The following is a 9,877-nucleotide window of genomic DNA, read 5'->3' as shown; positions in this document are numbered from 1 at the left end:
TGCAGTGACATCATCATAGCTCATTGCAACTCAACCTCCTGGACTCAAGCAGTCCTCCCACCTCAGTCTCCAAAGTGCTAGGATTACAGCAAAATGGTACAGCTGCTTTGGCAGTTTTCTTTCTTTCTTTTCTTTTTTTTTTTGCAACGGTCTTGCTCCGTCAGCCAGACTGGAGTGCAGGGGCACTATCATAGCTCACTGTAACCTTGAAATTATGGGCTCAAGCTATCCTCCTGCCGGGGCCTCCTGAGCAGCTGCGACTACAGGTGTGGGCCACCATGCCGAGCTAATTTTTTTTTTTTTTTTTTGAGACAGAGTGTTGCTCTGTTGCCCGGGCTAGAGTGAGTGCCGTGGCATCAGCCTAGCTCACAGCAACCTCAAACTCCTGGGCTTAAGCAATCCTACTGCCTCAGCCTCCCAAGTAGCTGGGACTACAGGCATGCGCCACCATGCCCAGCTAATTTTTTCTATATATATTTTAGTTGGCCAGATAATTTCTTTCTATTTTTAGTAGAGACGGGGTCTGGCTCTTGCTCAGGCTGGTCTCGAACTCCTGACCTCGAGCGATCCACTCGCCTCAGCCTCCCAGAGTGCTAGGATTACAGGCGTGAGCCACCCCGCCCAGCCTATGCCCAGCTAATTTTTCTATTTTTGGTAGAGACAGGGTCTTGCTCTTGCCCAGGCTGGCCTTGAACTCTTAACCGTGAACTCCTGGGCTTAAGCTATCCTCCTGCCTCGGCTCCCAAAGTGCTAGGATTACAGGCATGAGCCACGATACCCAACTTATTTATATATATTTGTTTGTTTTTGACAGGGTCTCCCTATCTTGCCCAGGCTGGTCTCCAACTCTGGGTCCCACCTTGGCCTCCCAAAGGCACGAACCACTGTGCCCAGCCTCAGTCTGGCAGTTTCTCACAAAACTAAACGTGGTCTTACGATATGATCTAGCAATTGCACTCCTTGGTATTTACCCAGAGGAGTTGAAAATTGATATCCACGCAAAAACCTACACATGAATGCCTGTAGCAGCTTTACTCATAAATGTCAAAACTCAGAAGCAACCAAGATGTCCTTCAGTAGGTGAGTAGATAAACTGTGGTATATCCAGATAATGGAATATTACTCAGTGCTAAAAAAGAAATGAGCTATCAAGCCATGAAAAGACATGGAGGAACCTTAAATACACATTATTGAGAAAAAGAAGCCAATCTGAAAAGGCTAAATATTATATGATTCCAAATATGAGACATTCTGGGAAAGACAAAACTACAGAGACAGTAAAATTATCTGTAATAGGCAGGGATTTGGGGGTTGGGAACAGGTGGAGCACAGAGGATTACGGCAATGTAAATATTCTGTATGATACTATAATGATGTATACATGTCATTATACATTGTCCAAACCCATAGAATGTACACCTAGAGTGAACCCTAAGGTAAACTGTGGACTTTGGGCAATTATGATGTATCAATGTAGGTTCATCAGTGGAACAAATATTCCCTCTGGTGAGGGATGTTGGTGATGGGAGAGGCTATTTGAGCAGGGCAGGGTGTATATGGGAAAACTCTATACCTTCTTTTCAATTTTGCTGTGAACCTAAAACTGCTCTAAAAAAAAAGTCTTTTTTTTTTTTTGTGGAGGCCTATACTCCATAACAAAAAAAGTCTTTTTAAAAAATGCTAAGAACATCTTAAATTTGAATAGATATTGCCAAGTTATTGTTCAAAAAATAATTAACTCCAGGTCTAGTTTTTATCATTAAAAAAGAAAGTTGGAGCCTGGCACGATGGTTCACACCAGTAATCATAACACTTTGGGAGGCCCATGCGGGAAGATTTCTTGAGGCCAAGAGTTTGAGACCAGCCTAAGCGAGAACTAGACCCTGTCTCTACAAAAACTAGAAAAATGAGCTGGCATGGTGACACATGCCCATAGTCCCAGCTACTGGGGAGGCTGAGGCAGGAGGATCACTTGAGCCCATGAGTTTGAAGTTACAGTGAGCTGTGATGATGCCACTGCACTCTTCCCAGGGTGACAGAGTGAGACCAGGTCTCCAAAAAAAAAAGTTATCAAATAATACCACCAATGTGCATTTATTTAATTATAAGTGAAGTTAAACATCTTTTCATATGTTTGTTGCCCAATTGTATTTCCTCTTCAATTTCTTGCCTGTGCAAGTTCTTTGTATATTTTTTTACTGAGTTGATCATCTTTTTCTTACTGGCTTATAAGAGATCTTTGTATATTTGGAAAATTCTACTGTCTTCCCAATTTCCTACAATGTGAATTTCATCCTATCTCTACTGAAACTTTACTCTGATTTCATTATAAATTTCTACTCCAAAGCCCTTTCTCATTCTTTATTCTCCATGACTTCTTCAGTATTTGGTATTGCTGAACAGCTCTTTCTTAAAACTCTCTCCTCCCTTCATTTCCATAATGCTGATTTATTTCATTTCTCTCTCGATTTCTTTTTTTTTTTTTTTTTTGAGACAGAGTCTCGCTTTGTTGCCCGGGCTAGAGTGAGTGTCGTGGCATCAGCCTAGCTCACAGCAACCTCAAACTCCTGGGCTTTAGCGATCCTACTGCCTCAGCCTCCCGGGTAGCTGGGACTACAGGCATGTGCCACCATGCCCGGCTAATTTTTTCTATATATATATTTTAGTTGGCCAGATTATTTCTTTCTATTTTTAGTAGAGACGGGGTCTCGCTCTTGGTCAGGCTGGTCTCGAACTCCTGACCTTGAGCGATCCACCCGCCTCGGCCTCCCAGAGTGCTAGGATTACAGGCGTGAGCCACCATGCCCGGCCTTCGATTTCTTATCCTAATTTTTCTCCTCTATCATTACTTTCTATTCCTCTTCCTGTTAATGTACCTAAAGTTATATCCATTGTTCTCTCTACCATCCTTTAGAAAATATATCTACTGATGAGCTGCTAATATGTCACCTGAATGATATTTATATTTGTCTTCAGCACTTACCTATTCCCCAAGTGCCAAGATAATATTGGATGCTCCACTGTCACCTCAAATTTAATTTGCCTAAAGATTTCCATTTCAAGTCAGAAATCCACCTCCAGAATCAATTGGGAATGGAAGCTAGATGGCTTGGTGACAGAGTGGGAGGGAGTTTATTATATGCCCATTTATGCTTTTTGAGCTTTGTGCCATTTATACATTTTTATTCAAAAAAAGAGACAATATTTAACAAAGAAACATTTTTTTTACAAGACAGAGTCTCACTGTGTTGCCCAGAGTAGAATGCAGTGGCTACTAACAGGCGTGATCATAACATTATAGCCTCAAGCTCCTAGGCTCAAGCAATCCTCCAGCCTCAGCTTCTCAAGTAGCCAGGACTACAGGCCCTCACCACAAAGCCCAGCAACAAAGATGAAATTTATTAAATGATTATAGAATTACAAAAGACAATACTTTGAGACTACCTATTTCCCTTCCAGCTTTATTGAGATATTAATATAATTGGCAAATAAAGTTGCATTAGTCAGGCTTTGGTGCAAAAATCTCTCTACATAAAAAGAAAAATGTATATATTTAGGTATACAACATGATGTTTAGATATACATATACATTGTGATTACTACAAACTATTTGACATATCCATCACCTCACATAGTTACTGTGTGTGTGTGTGTGTGTGTGTGTGTGTGTGTGTGTGTGTGTGTGTGAACATTAAAGATACTCTTGGGAAATTTCAAGTATACAATACAGTATTATTAACAATAGTCACCACACTGTACATTTGATCTCCAAACTTATTCATCCTGCATGACTAAGGCTTTGCACCCTTTGACCAACATCTCACCCTTTTCCCCATCCCCTACCCCCTAGCAACCACCATTCTACTCTGTGCTTCTATGAGTTCAAGTTTTTTAGATTCCACATGTAAGTGAGATCATGTACTATTTGTCTTTCTGTGCCTGGTTTATTTCACTTAGCATAATGTCCTCCAGGTTCATCCATGTTGTCACAAATGACAGAATGTTCTGCTTTTTTAAAGCTGATTAATATTCCATTTATATAGATACACACCCATACATATATATCTCACATTTTGTTAATCCATTCTTCTGTCAATGTACACTTAAGTTGATTCCATATCTTGGCTATTTTGAATGCTGCTAAAATGAGCATGGGAATACAGATATTTTTTTGAGATCCAGATTTTGTTTCCTTTGGATATACACTCAGAAGTGAGATTGCTGGATCATATGGTAGTTCTATTTTCAATTTTGGGGGGATTCTCCATACTGTTTGTCCATAATGGCAGTCCAATTTACATTCTCACCAACAGTGTACAAGGGTTCCTTCTTCTCCATATCCTTAACAACACTTATCTTTTGTCTTTTTTGATAACAGCCATTTAAACAGGTATGCAGTGATATATCATTGTGGTTTTGATTTGCATTTCCCTGATGATTAGTGATGGTTAGCATTTTTTTCCATATACTTGTTATCCATTTGCATGTCTTCTCTTGAAAAATGTCTTGCCCACTTTCAAATTGGATCACTTGTTTCTTGCTATTGAGTTGTGTGAGTTCCTTATGTACTTTGTTTTTTGTTTTGTTTTTTGAGACAGGGTCTCGCTCTGTCATCCAGGCTGGAGTGCAGCGGTGCAATCATAGATCACTATAACCAACTCCTGGGCTCAAGCGATCCTCCCACCTCAGCCTACCCAGTAGGGGGAACTACAGGTGCAGACTACCACACCTAGCTAATTTTTTTTATTTTTTGTAGAGAGGGGGGTCTCTGTCATGTTGCCCAGGCTGGTCTCAAACTCCTGGCCTCAAGTAATCCTCCCACAGCCTCCCAAAGTGCTGGGATTACAGGTGTGAGCCACCATGCCTGGCCAAGTATTTTGGATATTAACATTAACTCCTTAACAGATGCATGGTTTGCAAATATATTCTCCAATTCTGAAAGTTGTCTCTTTACTCTGTTGATAGTTTTCTCTGTTGTGCAGAAGCTTTTTATTTTGATGCAATCCCACTTGTCTATTTTTGAGACTACTCATTTCCATGTCTTCTAAGCTTTGCAGGATGTGATCTCCCAAGTGGACTAAAGCTTGCTTTGTGACAAGCCAGTTGCACAGTTCTGTAAGTTTACTGAAAATCATTAAATTCACATTTAGTGAATGTCATGGTGTGAAAATTATATTCCAGTAAAATTGTCCAGAATCTTTCAAGGTCTTGGTTTCCATAGGTCAAGGCAGTTGGAAAACCTATTGAGTTTCTGCACTAAGATTTTCTTTCTCAGTGAGAGATGTCATAAGTCATGCCTCCAATCTAATCTTTCCTCCCGGGAATGGTGTGGGTCCTTTCTTCCAGATGAGCCTCTTTTCAAACTTAAAACATAATCAAAATGATCCTTTGCCTCAAGCTTGGCATTTACATTTCTGCAGGACTGCAAACTAATAGAAGCCTAGATCTCTTGATAATTGTGAATTATCTGAGGTGCTCTAAAACATACACATTCCTGGCTGGGCATGGTGGCTCACATCTGTAATCTCACCACTTTGGGAGGCTAAGGTGGGAGGATCGCTTGAGCCTGGAAGCTGGAGACTAGCCTGGGCAACATAACGAGATCCCATCCCTACAAAAAATAAAAGATTAGCTGGGCACGGTGGCACACACCTAGTCCTAGCTACTCAAGAGGCTGTGGTGGGAGGATTGCTTGAACCTGCAAGTTGGAGACCAGCCTGGGCAACATAGTGAGATCCTATCCCTACAAAAAATTTAAAAATTAGGTTAGGTGCAGTGGCTCATGCCTGTAATCCTAGCACTCTGGGAGGCCGAGGCTGGAGGATCACTTGAGCTCAGGAGTTCAAGACCAGCCTGAGCAAGAGCAAGAGACCCTGTCTCTACAAAAAATAGAAAAAATTAGCCAGGTAAGGTGGCAAGCATCTATAGTCTCAGCTATTTGGGAGGCTGACACAGGAGAAGGGCTTGAGCCCAGGCATTTGTGGTTGCAGTGAGTTATCATGACGCTACTGCACTCCAGCCTGACTGACAAGAGTGAGACACTGTCTCAAAAAAAAAAAAAAAAAAAAGACGGACTAAGAACCCTAATTTAAACTTTTCTGTTTGTTTTCACATACTTAGTCAGGTGTGGTGGCACACACCTGTAGTTCTAGCTACTCAGGAAGCTGAGGTAGGAGGATCGCTTGAGCCCAGGAATTTGAGGCTGCAGTGAGCTATAATAGCAACATTGCACTCCAGCCTGGGCAACAGAGCAAGACCTCATCTCTAAAACAAAAATTAAATAAATAAAACATACCTGTTCCTAAGATCCTCCCTGGATCAATTGAATGGGAATCTCAGGGGTAGGGGGTGGGGAGACTTGGGTTTCTGCGTGTCTAAGCATCTTTCCAGGGGATTCTAATACAGGTAGCCTGTCATTAGGCTGACGAGTGGTAACCATCACCCTAGCCCACATCTTATCACTGTCTAGGAATGATCCCTTGGGGCATTGACTCACACTTTAGGCCTCTGAGCTTCATTTTTTAATTATTAAATGGAAACATTATTTAGCTCTATACCTGTAAGTCACATCATGAGGAACTGAGTCAACTTCTAAGATAAACACAATACATAAAAAGAGCCACTGGAGATTAAAAAAACAAACATAGCCCAACAAAATTAAGAATTCACCTGAGATCAATTGATTTCCATCATTGTGCTCAATTATATTCAAATAAAATTCATGTATTATTTATTTTACTCTATATTTTATTGGCATAGAGGTAATGCCTGTCATCTCACAGGGATGTTGTAAGGTTAAAATAATTATCAGGTCATTCCACAGTCTTTTTGGGGCTAAGAACGCTTATTTAAACTTTTCTGTTTGTGTTCATGTACCTAATTTACCTTTGTTGTAGTAACAAAGACAATTTTCCTCAATCTAAAACTGTTTCCTCAAAAAACTGATTCAGACTTTAAGAAAGGCCTTTGGCAGCCTTCCATGTCCTAATCCCTGGAATTAGTAAATGTCACCTTACATGGCAAAAGGGATTTTGTACATGTTTAAATGAAGGATTCTGAGATGGAGGAGATTAACCTCGATTATCAGAGTGGGCTCTAAATATAATCGCAAGTGTCCATGTAAGAGGAAGGCAGAGGGAGATATGATTACAGAAGAGAATGAAATATGACCACTGAAGCAAGAGGTGGGAGTGATGCCAAGGAATGCAGCAGCCTCCAGAAGCTAGAAAAGGCAAGGAAATGGATTCTCCCTTACAGCCGCCACAGCAACTAGCACTGCCATACCTTAACTTTAGACCAGTGAAACATCTGGCCTCCTGAATTGTAAAAGAACAAATTTGTGGTGTGTTAAGCCACCAAGTTTGTAGTAATTCATTTCAGCAGCCATAGGAAACTAATGCGTAAGGTTTACCAGAGGACAAGGTTGACCTGTCCAACCTGGATTTTCAAGGATGAACAGGAATTCAACAAGCAGTTTAGAAAGGGAAGAACAGTCGAAGGAAGATTCAACTCTCCTTTTCTCTCACTCTCCAGGATCAGAAGAGAGGAACTTGGGCCATAAAACCTCTGAGTTTCTACTCTCAAGTTTTGTGAAGATCTCTGACTTTTTAGCAGTAACAGCTGAAGATTTCCAACATGGGTGTTAGTTTTCTTCCCTTTGCCTCACGTTAGTAGGAAATTTAATGTTTGTTTTCACAAAGTTTCCTGCGTCTTGGAGCGAAGAGAGGAGACTCTCCAGGAAAACATTATTATGAAAGTAAATGAGAAAACTAGAGAAAGAATATGATCTCTGATGCTTGTTTATTATTGGAATGAGCTTGGGGAGACAGTGCAAAGATCTGGACAAAAACTAATACAGGAACTCCTTGCTTGATTTTTTGGGGACTAAGAGAAACAAAATAGTAAAAACAAAAAGTCAGTAAGAGCTCTACATTGGGTATAACTAACGAGAGAATAAATTAATTCACCCAGAATGCCACACAAAGACAGAGGATATATAGCTAAGAGAGAGGGAGGCTAGATTGAGAGCCCCAACATCTATCAGGACAGTTATAGAAGAAAATAAAGAGAATGATGGCAAAGTAAATGTTTGAAAACATAATAGATAAGAATTCTTAAGGATTGGCAAAAGATAGTAGTCTTCAGATTTTAAAAGTAGCTTTTAGTACTAACACACACTAAAGTACACCATAGAGTATTTGCACCTCAACAATAAAAAGAAAATTGTAAAAGCTACCAGAGATGGGGGAAAAAAAACCCAGATTGCCTAGGAAATTACAGTAACACTGATAAAAGGCTTCTCTGCCAACCTAGGACTTTATCCCTACCCAAACTATCATCCATGAGTGAAGGCAAAATACATTTAGATATACTAGAAACAACTAAGGGATTAAAAAACCCCACATATTATACAATCTCACTGAAAGACATTTATAAATAACAATTTATAAAACTGTTTGAGAAAACTTCCACTTGTGGCCACTATGGTATAACTTGAACCAGATTTACCCTCCTGTCTTAAACACCCTGGAAAAAATATATGAAGCAATGGTTTCAGACATTGGATAATAGGAAGCTCAGGACAGCAATCCCTGAGATAAGGAAAACAAATGAAGTGAAACTTATGACTACCCCAGCTTACTGTCTACAGAGAATGTTCAGGTCACTGTGTAGAGACAGGAAACCCTAAAAGAGCCTGATGATCTTGCTGTGTTGAGAAGACAGAGTTTGGAGTCAGGGAGGCCAAGGTGGCCAAAATTTTCAGGGCAGAGTATCAGAGAGGACAGAACTACACAGAGATAGAGCTATGAAGATTTGCATAAGAATCCCCTCAAATTTTTGGCTGAGTACTGAGCTAGACATACATGTAAGGAAACTACCAAGGCTGAGGAAAGAACCATTTGAAAGGAATAGATAGAATAATCTTCCAGAAAGCATAAAGGCCTGAGAATAATTTGTGTTCCCACCAGTCAGAAAGGAAAGGTATCCAATGCACAAGGCATCAGATACACTCCTCAGAGGGGTACTGCCCATGTAGTGGACTTAAATTTTTCCAGACTAAAATCTGTTCTGGATCAATCCTAACAAAATTTAAAACTAAGGTAAGTTTCCAGATAACTTAGCTGTATTTCAGAAAAGAAGTCCAAGGATATTTAAATGAATACAGAAAAACTAGCACTCAACAATGTAAAATTCACAATTTCTGTTATTCCATCAAAAATTACCAGGCAATAGCACTCTGGGAGGCCAAAGTGGGAGGATCGCTCGAGGTCAGGAGTTTGAGACCAGCCTGAGCAACAGCGAGACCCTGTCTCTACTAAAAATAGAAAGAAATTATATGGACAGCTAAAAATATATATATAGAAAAATTAGCCGGGCATGGTGGCGCATGCCTGTAGTCCCAGGTACTCAGGAGGCTGAGGCAGAAGGATTGCTTAAGCCCAGGAGTTTGAGGTTGCTGTGAGCTTGACGCCACGGCACTCTAGCCCAGGCAACAGAGCGAGACTCTGTCTCAAAAAAAAAAAAAAGAAAAAAAAAATTACCAGGCAAGGAAGTGTGAGGGAAGATGTAAGATAAAAGAAATTAACTGTGAGTATAGAGAGTGATAAGATACGTTAGTAAGTGTAAGTGTAGATTATAAAACTGAGAACTAATTGTTTGTGTTAAAAATAAGTAGAGTTCCTCAAAAAATTAAACATAGAATTACCATATGATGTACCAATTCCACTCTGGGTATATACCCAAAAGAATTGAAAGCAGGGACTCCAGATGTTTGTAAGCCAGTGTTCACAGAAGCATTATTCACTATAGTTAAAAGGTAGAAACAACCCAAATTATCCATCAACAAATGAGTAAATAAACAAAATGTGGTATATAT

Source organism: Lemur catta, chromosome 4, assembly GCF_020740605.2.
Source record: "Lemur catta isolate mLemCat1 chromosome 4, mLemCat1.pri, whole genome shotgun sequence".
In the NCBI taxonomy this organism is placed as follows: domain Eukaryota; kingdom Metazoa; phylum Chordata; class Mammalia; order Primates; family Lemuridae; genus Lemur; species Lemur catta.
Note: the sequence above shows the minus strand (reverse complement) of the source record.